The sequence below is a fragment of the Camelus ferus genome, chromosome 12, assembly GCF_009834535.1.
Source record: "Camelus ferus isolate YT-003-E chromosome 12, BCGSAC_Cfer_1.0, whole genome shotgun sequence".
Taxonomy (NCBI): domain Eukaryota; kingdom Metazoa; phylum Chordata; class Mammalia; order Artiodactyla; family Camelidae; genus Camelus; species Camelus ferus.
The window spans coordinates 55,983,053-55,995,205 of record NC_045707.1 but is presented as its reverse complement, the minus strand read 5'-3'; the positions used below and the strand labels follow the sequence as shown (position 1 = coordinate 55,995,205).

Below are 12,153 nucleotides of genomic sequence, written 5' to 3'. Positions count from 1 at the left end.
TTAGAGTGTTGGTACCTGGAACAGTGATCTATTCACAAATTATTATTATTTTTTAAAGATTCATCTTTGTGCAAAGCACTGTATTAGGCGATGTGGGGATTCAGAGATGGATGGGCAAGATTCTCCCTTAAAGACATTTGAGAGCCGTAAGAAGTTGAGAACAGTGCATGTAAGTGTAGAACTGAAATTGGAGCTGGAGAGAGGTGAGGGCTGTAAGGGAGGCACTGGGTATTTTAGAGGAGGGGGAGGTTACTTTCGGCTGAGGAGATGAGGAAGCATCTTCTGGAGCAGAGATGTTTGATCAGGGCCCCAAAGGAGTCTTTGGATACAGGCATTTATTGTTGGAGAGGCAAGGAAAATTGGAGGGTCAGGCTTGAGCATTGCACAGAGGGAAGCTCAAGGAAGTGACTGAGGACCGCTTCTTTGTGCAGATACATAGAGCACATGAGCCTATGAGGAAAATGAATCAGGAAAGGAAGACTGAGACAGTTACTGTGTCTAATGATGTTGTGACCCCAACAGTGTTGGGAGATGATGGATGGTTTTCAAATGTGTTAGCATTTGGACTGATCCATGCAGAGAAGCCCAAGAATGTCCAGGCCACCTCCATCTTGCCTCTTGGGGAACTTTCTTTTCTATTTTCCCCCTAAACGTGAGAGAGGGTCCTTTCGGTGATGAGACTAAGGATCAGATTCCAGAGTGGAGGTTATATCTCGTTCAGTGTGTGTGTCTCCTATCTGTGTTTATCTCATTCTTTAGCATTTAAAAGAAAAGCAGTTATTTTCTGAAAACTAATATTATTTTACTTTTTACTCTGTAATATTTGGTGTATTATTATACACTCCTAATGAGAAAAACAGGAAGTCCCTAAGGGCTTTCTCCTATGTCCCTTCTTCCAGCACTGCTGAACGGTGTTCACATGTTACCGTGAATGGCCACAAATACAAAATCCCTCTTTGTTTTGTACTCTTTCACACAGGAAGACAGGGAAAAAATTTAAAGGGTCCTTTTTACAATACAGAATAAAATACTCTATCAGCACTGAATTTCAACCAGTTAACTCAGTATACCGTCAGTGAAAATGACACGCAAATTGGACCTTGTGATGAATAAATAATGAGTCTCATTGAAATCAACTATGCTGTTCTCATAACACTGTCTGGGATGTGTATTACATCACTCGGCTCAATTTTCGATAACCTGCTGCCTCAGAGGAATCACACTGACTGACAGGGATCTCATGATTATCAGGTTACTCATATTCAACTCGGTACTGTCAATTTCACAGAAAATGATGTGGTTTGCACAAATTTGAAATCCATTGTCGTTGCCTGGAAGTCAGATTCCTGTCTTAAATGCCTGGAAACAATGGAAATGCTAATTTCATGTTGATTTTGCAAATGAAATTTAAGCTGGAGAAAGCCAGATTCCAGGAGTGCATTAGAGATTCCTTAAAAGGCATGAGCAGGGTGGGAGGTGGGGTAGATAAAACTGAATATTAAATCAAATTCATTAACGATTAAAATATATGTGATACATGACCCTGTGTTAACGGTTGTATGGTGTGATGTTTTTACTTTTTGCATCCCGTGTCATACCTATTGATTGCAATATTCCTTTTTTCAAAAAGGAAAATAAGAAATCAAAAGGGAGGAACAGCAGTTTCTAATACAAAAGTCTGCAATGATTTGGTGCTGGGAAGGTCAACATGCCCTTGCTCTTAGGGTTTGTCTTTACAACTCTGCGGCACCCAGATGGCTCCTGTATGCTCTGCTGGTCTGATTATAACTCTTGCATCAAGTGTAATAGCATGAATTCAGAATTTAATACGTGTTTCCTCAGTAATTATGGCCTTGATTAGTGAAGTTGGTGTTTCCGTTCCAAGGGGCACTTTCTCTCTTTCTTCACATGTTTATTCATTTCATTTCAGGAAATCAAATAAGATTCAAAGATCATAATACTTCTCTTTGGTTTCATTGGCAAAGCTGCAATGCCTGCATTTTGGTGTGTGGTTCTCATTTTGCTTATAGTTGATGTGAGGTTCAAAGAAAACAGCAGGGACAACAAAAGAAAAATGAAGGACATTTAAAAACAAATAAACGACTGTTAGTTTTTAGTATGTGAAGAAATGGAAAATATATCTAGAATTTCCGTTAATATATTGCTAAAGATGACTAATACTAAGTACATTTAATAGACTCCTAGATTATATGCAACATTGATTGTGGCTGTTTAAAAAATAAGCATAATTTTATGTATTTAAAAGCAAGAAAAAAAAACTTTCATATTTTAATTTTGTGAGTTTTGAGTTATAGCCATTAGCCATACCAACCCAGCCTTTAAGGACATTATCTTAGTTTTTAATATATAAGACACTGAATCCCTCGCCCTTAGAAGGTTTTCTGTGTGTATGTTTGTGTGTGTTTGTGTCGTGTGTTTATCAGAATAAGCTGCATGAATACATTCTTCTGTAATAGCCAGATTACACCAAGGTTGTACATGAATGATTTAAGGTATTTCCGTAACTTTGATGAAATGACGCACTCCAAATTACAAAGAATTATTTCTCCAAATTTGAAGATTCAGGCAAAAATTTACCAGTTTCCGTATTCCATCAAGTGTAGTTTCTTTCTTAAGATCTTATGGCATAGTGTGATTAAAAAGTTAAATTTGTCTAATACTATAAAAACAAATGCTAGGAGGTGGGCGCCATAGCTCAGCAGTAAGAGCACATGCTTAGCTTGCACAAGGTCATGTGTTTAATCCCCAGTACCTCCATTAACAACAACAAAAATTAATTAAAGAAAAGTATTGTTCACTTTGAATAGAACCATTTGGTGATTGGCTAGCATTCTCATGGATAGGTGCAAGTAAGGCCAATTTGAAAAGACCAGAAAACTGGAGCCCGCAGATTTAGATTTAAATTATGTGACTTTGGATAAACTGCTAAACATACTGAACATCTGTCACACGGTCTGTAGGATAGGAATACAATATTTGTCTTGCAAAGTTGTTGTCAGATATGACTATTGGAAATGTACACTCTTCAGCCAAGTTCCTTTTCTGTAGTGGATCTCATCATGGTCATCAGCATTTACTGCATTTCCACAGCATTTCAGTAGTAGCAAACTTCTTGTCCTTCATTTTACAGAGCACTCAGCGTAGCTGTGGCTTTTCTAACCAGATATGGGTTGACATGTCAATCAGTGTGTTTGCTATCCTGTTCACCAATACTGACAATTTAAAAAATATTGAGAAAAGGACTTTTATCAAGGATAATTCTTCTGACCAACACAATATGATCATTTACTTTTTGTTTAATTGATTGAAGACAAGTAGACATAGTCACTCCTTAATTTTTCTCCATTGATATCTCGCCATCATCTGACTTTTAGAGCCTGATTTTTTCCCCTTCGGGCTCAGGATGGTGCTGTTGCTTATATATCTGAAACTGGAGGGGGAGAGGAGCTTTTTCTGTTCTGTTCCCCCCACCACCCTGTTTCCTGTATATTTCCTCTTAGCAAGGTTTAGAGTACGGAAGATTAGTTCAGTAGCTGCAGTGGCTTGCAGTTCAAGTCTATTCTTTGCAGAAAGAGGAAGCACCATTATCACCTAAGGGTGAACGTGCATCTCTTTCCTCCTCCTATTCTTCCCCGACCTGGCAGGCAATATTGTTGCTGCTGATTCTAGAATCTCTTATAACAAACCTTTTCAGGGAAACATTGAGCCTGTTTTTTGCTGTTACTGTTGTTCCACAGTTTGGTTTATTTCTCTACCTCCTAGGGAGAGTAGGGAAGGCAAAAAGTTTTATTTTAAAAGCAGTACAATTTGCTGGCTGCCAAAATTTTTAGAAAATATTTTAGATGCCTTAATAACATTCAGACCAAATTATTTTTACAGAAATGTAAATCCTAGTAGCTTGGACTTGCTGAGACGAGTCTGTAGGTAAAATTGGATTTGATTTCAGAAAATCCAATACTTAAAAATCGGGTTTAATTGAGAGGTGAAACAGGAGGGTAGTGACTGTTTAAAGATTAGGATTCATCATAGGTTTTCTTTAATATTTAAAACTGGGATGATCATCAGCCTCTCATGTGGGAACTATTTTAAACCAGAGATTGTAGCCCAAAACCAGAACCCAGTGAATAAGAACATTTTGCTCTGCTTATTTTTTGTTTTGTTTTTGAGGTGTAGAGAGGGAGCTGGTGGAGCGGTAGCAGTAAAGAAACAACTTTTTAATTAATTAATTAATTAATTAATTAACTGATTTATTTATTTTAATGGGGGTACTAGGAAATGAACTCCAGACCTCTTGCATGCTAAGCATGCACTCTACCACTGAGCTAATCCCCACCCTCAAAACAACTTTTTTTTAAAAATTTTTTTATTGAAGTATAGTTGGTTTTAGATGTACAGCAAAGTGATTCAGTTATACATATACATATATATTTCAGATTATTTTCCATTATATTTTATTATAAGAAATTGAAGATAGTTTCCTGTGCTATACAGTAGGTCCTTGTTGTTTATCTGTTTTATATGGAGTAGTGTGTATCTCAAAACAACTTTTTTTTTTTTTTTACACATTTTGCTTTTTGTTTGTTTTATGAGAGGGAAGTAATTAGGTTTATTTATTTATATTTGGAGGAGGTACTGGGGATTGAACCTAGGACTTCATGCATACTAAGCATGGGCTCTACCACTTGAGCTATACCTTCCCCCCTCAAAACAACTTTTTAAGAGCTCCCTTTGTGATTTTGATGAATAGCTGTGTTTGGGATTCAGTGATGTGTGTACGTTTAGAATTAGATCCCCTATATAATATTTCAACGTAAGATTTTCATCAAAACACAAGATTTCATGGCTGGAGAGGGGCATTAGAATTTACCTGTCTACCTATATGCTACTCTATCTCTTTTCACAGAATTTGGGGCCCATGGAAATTAGTCACAGGATTAGTTGAGAGTAGAATTGACATTGGACCTCTTCCTCTAGGTGCAATGCTTTTGCCATGGTACATTGCTTTCCTGCCTTAAATTTATAAAAATTTGTTACTATGGAAATAATTTTCTATTTGCCAGTTAGGACTAGAGACCATGCAGTGGACCTCCATGTACCATCCCTCAAGTTCATCATTAATTACAACTCTGCCTTTATTTCCCCCTCGGTTCTTTCTCTTTTGTTCTGTTGTTAATTCCAGGGCAGCTTTTGACATTTGGCTGTTGGTTTTTATTTTGTGGTTCTTTGCCTCCTCCCAGGCCCCTCTTTTCCCTGTCTGTGCCCTCCACCCCCAAACTAACTTCAGTTGAGGATTCAGCTATTTGCACATGGCCATCCTAGGGCTCCAGCTTGATTGAAGTCCACATTCGAATGGATTATTTACTTTTATAGTTACCAGAAGCTTAACCCAAAGAACCTAAAATCACAGTAAATTTTTCTTTCTAATTTGGTTCATTTTCTTTGCTAGCCGTATATTATTGTTTGAAATAGGTTACCCCTCGAGAGAGAAATCTTCCCTTTGATGAAAGATACTGAGCCTGAGATTGGTCTAGAGGTGAAGAGTTAACAAATGCTGGGGTAGTTATTCTTTGACACCCTCTTCCTGATCTCCAGTACACCACTGCACCAACTCAGGAGCAAGAACTGTTTTAGGTGTTAGCAGTAGACTCATCAGCTGGGTGTATGACTGTTCAGCCTGGTACCTGGTTTCCTGAATTCCAGGAATGTGGTGGGGCAACACTGGTGTCTTAAAGATGTTTAAACTTTCTTCTGACCATACAACATGACTTGAGTTTCTCATTGTTGGGTGAATATTTGAATGGGTGACAACTCATGTCAAAAAAATCAGATGATTCCACAAATGAATGTACTTTAGAGGTAAAATTACAAGAAAGGAGAAAAATGCAGAGGTGCCCATTGAAAAATGGGCAGGCTGAGTGAGAAGAGGGCTGAATTTAAGCTGTCAAAGCAGCAGCCTAAAGTTTCTGGTTCTTGGACAGGATAATTTGTAGTCTTGGATTTTCTCCCGTTCTGCAGTGTAATCTCCACGGCTGTGCTGACTTCCATATTGTTTAAAGAGGAAGAGAAATACCCTACTTGAATTCATTAGCTTTCATTTGCATATACACAGAACTGGTGGTAATGATAGCAACCACCATTTATCAAGGCTTACTGTGTACTAGCAAAGTGTCTTTTGTGCATTACTTTGTTCAGTTCTATGAGAGTAGGGATTATTAAACTCATTTACAGATAAGGAAACGGAGGTTTATAAGAGTGAAATAATTTGCCCAAGTATTCACAGAGAGAACACAGTGGAGAAGAGGTCTCCCTTCAGAGGTCTGACTCCAAAGCTCTTGATCTTTCCATTGTACTGTTTTTGTGCAAGTTTGGTTAAAATGGAAGGTCTAAATAGAATTATGAAAGAATCATCCATTGACCTTGGGACCAATGCTGTTTGCCTACAATAGCTTTCAATACAAATAATCTATACTTCACATGCAATTGCTGGTTTTATAAGTGCTAAAATACAAAGATGAGTAGCATTATTCCAGTCCCCAGGAAAAATAAGACGGGTGCATTAATTATATCTCTGTGCTTTAAGTGCTAATAGAATTTCATATAAAGTACTGGAGAAGCACACATGCCTGACAAATTAATTTAGCCTGGTTAGGAAGGAGTCTTGAGTGACAGAAAAGTAGTAGCATCTAAATAGCTCAGTTCATCCAGGATTTTGTTGTTTTTATTTTTATTTTTTTGGAGTTTAGAACCATTTCACGCTTCCGCATTTAATTTGGGTTCAGAGTTATATTAACTTCCTTTTTTTTCCCTGCAATGCCTGTCATGTGACCAGGAATTTGCTAGATGCTCTCTTTTTATAATATTTATTTTTTTGAAAAATAGGTGCTGAGTGTCTTCTAGGTATAAAGCACCCTTCTAGATGTGGAGGATGAAGTAGTGAAGAAAACAGACAAATCTGCTGTCTTAAAATTTACATTTGTTTTCAAATTTAACTGTCGGGTCCTTATTTGTACTCATTTTACAAGAGGTTTAGTGAACTCCCCTTAATCGATTAGCATACAGTGAAACTGGATTTCAGAGGCAATGTTGATTCCAAATCCAGTGATCATTTCTAGTGCAGATCATTGTCTTTCAGTTGAGTTCCTTCAAGTAAAATATAGCCTGATTATTTAAGGTATATAATAAGTAGTACTGAGTGTGTGTGTGGAGTGGGTGGTGGGGTTAGTTTAGAAACCTTGAGATCAAGGACGGGATACTCTTTCTTTTGCAGCTCCCTGTCCCAGAAGAGAAACAATATCTCAGGCATTGAGATAATCAGTATTCTGAGTTTGATCGTCAACATCACATTGGCCTGCAAGGGCATAGCATCTCTGCCATGGCCTTGACCTACACCGAACAGATTTAAGAAAGGCATTGTACATACAGCCTTTGAGGTTGTGCTGGGTTAGATTTGCTTCTTAAACTCCTTTCAACTTCCTCTACCGCCTCTGAAATGCATGGTGTTTCTCACAAGCATGCAAAATAGAATTATCTGGAGTCAGTTCACATTGAAACATTTGGCTTGGCCCTGAATTTCCTGTTGCTGCATCATTGCTCGTCAACCATATTAACTGATTTACGTGTCCTTGAGAGGCAATGCATTCCTAATGGCTTTGTAAGGGAGAAGATGAGTCTGTGCTACAGAGGTTGCATTATAATTCAGATATAAACTTTTCTCTGTAAATTTCATTACAAATATAAAACAGCTTGGAGTAACTAGCCGTGCTGTGATGCCAGCGAGTGCCTGTGTGTCTTAGTGGGTCCTTGCCTGCACAGGATGTCAGGTCTTGTTGGATGTGGATTGTAAAGAATGTTTTTGGAATCAGAGCTTTCCTTTATTCATATAATAAAGGACTATAGGTTTCCTGATTCAGTATCCATATCCTTTGAGGCCAGATGTAATTCTGGTTTTTAAAAAATTATTTAGAGGTAACAGGGTGCATAAATTCTGTATTATATAATACCCCTAACATGGCGGCATTTCAGAGTAAGAAACTTTTTGGTATTTCTGAAGGAAAATACATGACTGTTTACAATAAATGGAATAAAGACTGTAAATAGCCTCATGTCAGTTCAGGTCAGGCCTTTTTGAATTTTTTTTTTTTTTTGTGACAGTTTTATGCAGGTATAATTCACATGTCATGAAATCAGTCCATTTAAAGTGTACAGTTTAGATTATTGGTTTTGAATGTGTTCACCGAATTTTTGCAACTGTCACCATAATCTTAATTCTGTGTTTTAAAGTTGAGCATAAAGGAGTTTGAATCCATAGTTACTGTTTTTCGAAGAGGTAGGTTTATTGTTGTTTTCGTTTTCTTTTTTTTACTTTTTAAAAAACTTTTCAAGTTTACCAGAATCAGTAGAGAAAAATTCTGACTTTAATCCATGTGGCTTGGTAAACATGGTTCAAGTCTTTCTGAGACTCCTGAATGTTTTCACTGGTGTCTTTAATATGCTTGTCTGTCTTATTTGCTGTTTAGCAAATAGGTAACAGAGTTTGGGGAATCAGGGTATCTTCCCTGGGGTTATGTTTGGGTCAGAATGCTTGGATCTTATTTTGTTTCTTCAAAACTATGATAAATTGTGGGCCCCTACATAAAATGCAATTTTCTGCAGTGAGAATCTGACGTCAGTATTTGATTGCTTTCTTGGCTGTGTGTTTGGTACATGCAGCCCTTGGTTCTTGAATGAGTAACAGTGGCATGTCGTGTAAATAGGAATCTGGGTCCTTTTTAGTCTTTTCTATATATATATGTATATATGTCTCTCAGTGTGTATTCCGCATGTCTTACACATGCAGAGTAATTGTGTTGTATTTAAACACATTTTGTTGGTTTGTTTTTAGCTGTGACCAGGGGTTTATCAAAGTGGAAAGGTGCTTGTCAAATGTAGAATACACCCAATTTCCATTCCCTGACCTTTTCAAAAATAGGAAGCATAATTTTAGACAAACTAAATATATTTAAAGATGAAACAGAATTTAGAGTATTTCTCTACCCCTTTAAAGAAATGGCCATTCTAAAAATAGGTTTCAGCTTATTTCCTAGAGGCAGATTTACTTTTGAGCAATTTTAAAAGAGCAATAACATGAAGTTAATTATGGGAGAACGATTCTATAAAAATTTAATATGCCATTAAGACATTGGCTGATTTACATCAGATTTATATAGAGGCTGTTTGAAGCTACACCTTTGCATCCAGCTGGTGGCCTTTTTCTAGGTTAATTACACGAGAGCCTCTGAAAAATGTTAGACATTTGAGAGAAGTTGTGATTTCAGAGATAAAGGGAACATGCTGTGAAAAGTATGGCCGTACAGCATAATGACAAATCCTGCAGTTCTAATCAGACTTGGGTTCTCACAGTTTCTGCCACCACCTAGTCGTGTAATTGTGGACAAGTCATTTAACCTCTCTGGGGGTTATTTTCCTAATATGGGAGTTTCAGGGGATACTTCAAGAACCAACTTTTATCATACTATTTTTAAATATAATTTGAAAGATAATTTTGTTGCTAATCTTTTTTTTTCTTTTTTGGTAAAATCATGACTTTCTTTGTCTTTGAAACAATCTGATTGGAAAGATGTAATTATTATGCAGTTCTCCATTCATTCCAAGAACAGAAATCAGATCCCGAAGTACTTATAATAATGTTTTTCGAGGACTAAGTGTTTATTGCAAACTGCAGTGGGCTCTATGTTTTGTTTCATCTTCAGAGGAATCTATTTGTGTTAAAAATATCTTCATATCTCCCTTTTATCATGAGGATTTGAATTTATCTTTTTCATTACCTTTTAAACTTAAATACAGTTAACACTTGATTTTCTGAAATGGATTCGTTAAGAAGTCCATCATACTTTCTAGTGTTTAATTCCCTATTCTAATCTTCACAATTGTTTCCTTATGTCATTTTACGTGGGCAGTGCTATCATTTCAGGCATATAATTAGAAATTGGCTTTGATTCTTTTTTTCCATTCAAGAAAAATAGCATGTTTTCCTGAAATAGCAAGTTGAATTTGCCATTCTCTATAGGGAAATTTAAAAAAGAAAAAAAAAAAGCTAAAGGAAATAATATTGTCAAGTGTCAAACAGTGGTCTGGACAGAGGACTCGCCACACTGTATCTTCTGTCCCAGAGGTCAGCCAGCATTCATTGTGAAGGGTGAGAGAGTAAATATTTTCATTGGCTCCATTACAACTGTTCGACTCTGTAGGATTACTGCAAACAAGTGGATGTTCTGTGTTCTAGCAAAACTATCTGAACATAAGAGGCGGGCACTAGATTTGGCCCGTTTGCTGACTCTATCTGGTAACTTAGCTAATACACGTGAATTAAGTCATACAGACTCTCCAGAGAGACTAAATTTGGGATAATATCTTTATAATAGTATCAGTCATTCAATTTCATACAAGTCACATGTATTTTACAAAGGACTTTCACACTCATTTTTTATTTTTATCTGGATCTTTAATACTTCTGTCAAGAGGATATTAGTCTTCTTTTACAGTTGAAGAAATCTAGAGTGATGTTACCGAGTCCAAACTTGTTCTACTTGCCGCATGACAGGCCAATAAATCGGGAGACGAGGTGTTGGGGCAAGGAATAACGACTTTATTCGGAAAGCCAATAGACGGAGAAGACGGTAGACTAATGTCCTGGAGAACCATCTTCCCCAAGTCAGAATTCAGGCTCCTTTTATACTAAAAAAGGGAGGAGGTGTGCCTATTGAAAACTTCTTGGTGTTGGAATTCTTTGTTCTTGCAGCTGTCCACGTGGGTCAGGTCCTGGTGTCCCTTTAAACGTCCAACACAACAAATGTTATTTTCTATTCTGCAGTTTTTTAATCTTTATGTGAATGCAAAAATGTTAATACTCTTAAAGGTCAGAGCCTTGAGAATAGGCTATCCTGTATATGTCAGGCTATAGGCAACATTCTTTTACAAAAGGTGCAGAACCAGCAGGAAACAGAGCACAGGCTTAAAGCCAAAGGAACAGATCTAACATGAAGTCAGATTTGTTCTTTTCTATTACAGTGTAATTTGCCTGAGATAGCCCTAAGAACGCAAGATCTTTATTCTCTTTTCTTGCTCTATATTTTATGTGAGTACCAATCAGTTCACTGAACAGATACCTCCAGTCCTGCTTTGTGTTAGTAGGCTCTCCTTTACCCTAAATTTTCAAAGTAAATTCAAGTCCAGTTTTAGCACTGTGACTATTCTCTTGATACTGAATTCATTCAGAATAATCACACAAAGTAAACTTTGGTAACAATTCCCCCCTAAAGGAAGCCCAAGTAAGCAGAAGGTGGTTTCCAAGAATAATCTGCTCTTAGAAGTTCATAGCAGCTGTAAAAATATATCTTTAGTAGAAATTTAGTTTGTAATATGAGGGTACTTGAATTTTTCTTTTTTTTCATTTTCCTTGATTTTTTTTTTTTTTTGGCAAATTACTTGGAAAGATATGTTGAGTATATTTCTTAGTTGGTCTTAATACAGAGGCCAATCACTTTTACCCTGAAAGAGAGCTGTCACTAGACAAACACTGAGAAGTAAGTATCAGTTTAATAATATACTTTTTCATGGCTGGAGTTGGTGCTGGAAGTAGTGGAGTGATGGTGTCTTATTGTGTTTATTTCCTGAGTGGATATGACGTTATTGGCTTTGGCAGAGATTTTTTTTTTTAAATGATCTTGGTGATCAGTACGTTGGTGGTTATGGCGTACTTCTGTTGTGAGGTAGCAGAAAGTTTAACAATGTTATACTTACTGTGTTGCATCTCTCATCCAATCTCTTTGATAATTAGCCATTTCCTTCTGTCTAAATGAGGATCACTTAGGGCAGTCAAACATCGTTAGAATTATTGGTTAAGAATTTTAAAAATCCAAGATAACTAAATCTGCAAAGATCCCTGTGAATTTGACATATAGTTTCCTTTCTTCCAAACTCATCAAGTCAAAATCTCCAGTCCTCAATGTTCTGTGAATACATTCTCATAAGTACTGTTTAATTGTTCTTTTTAAGTGCAACTCTACCTTTGGCCTTTTTCAAAGTTATTTAAGAATTTTTTGTCAATGATTTGTAATATTTTCTTCCCTTTCT

At 36.7% G+C, this 12,153-nt stretch overlaps 1 protein-coding gene across 3 annotated transcripts in view; it reads left to right on the top strand.

Moving 5' to 3' along the window:
* TMTC2 (transmembrane O-mannosyltransferase targeting cadherins 2) overlaps window positions 1-12,153 on the top strand; it is a 481,539-nt gene that overhangs the window by 281,135 nt on the left and 188,251 nt on the right. The window lies entirely within an intron of this gene.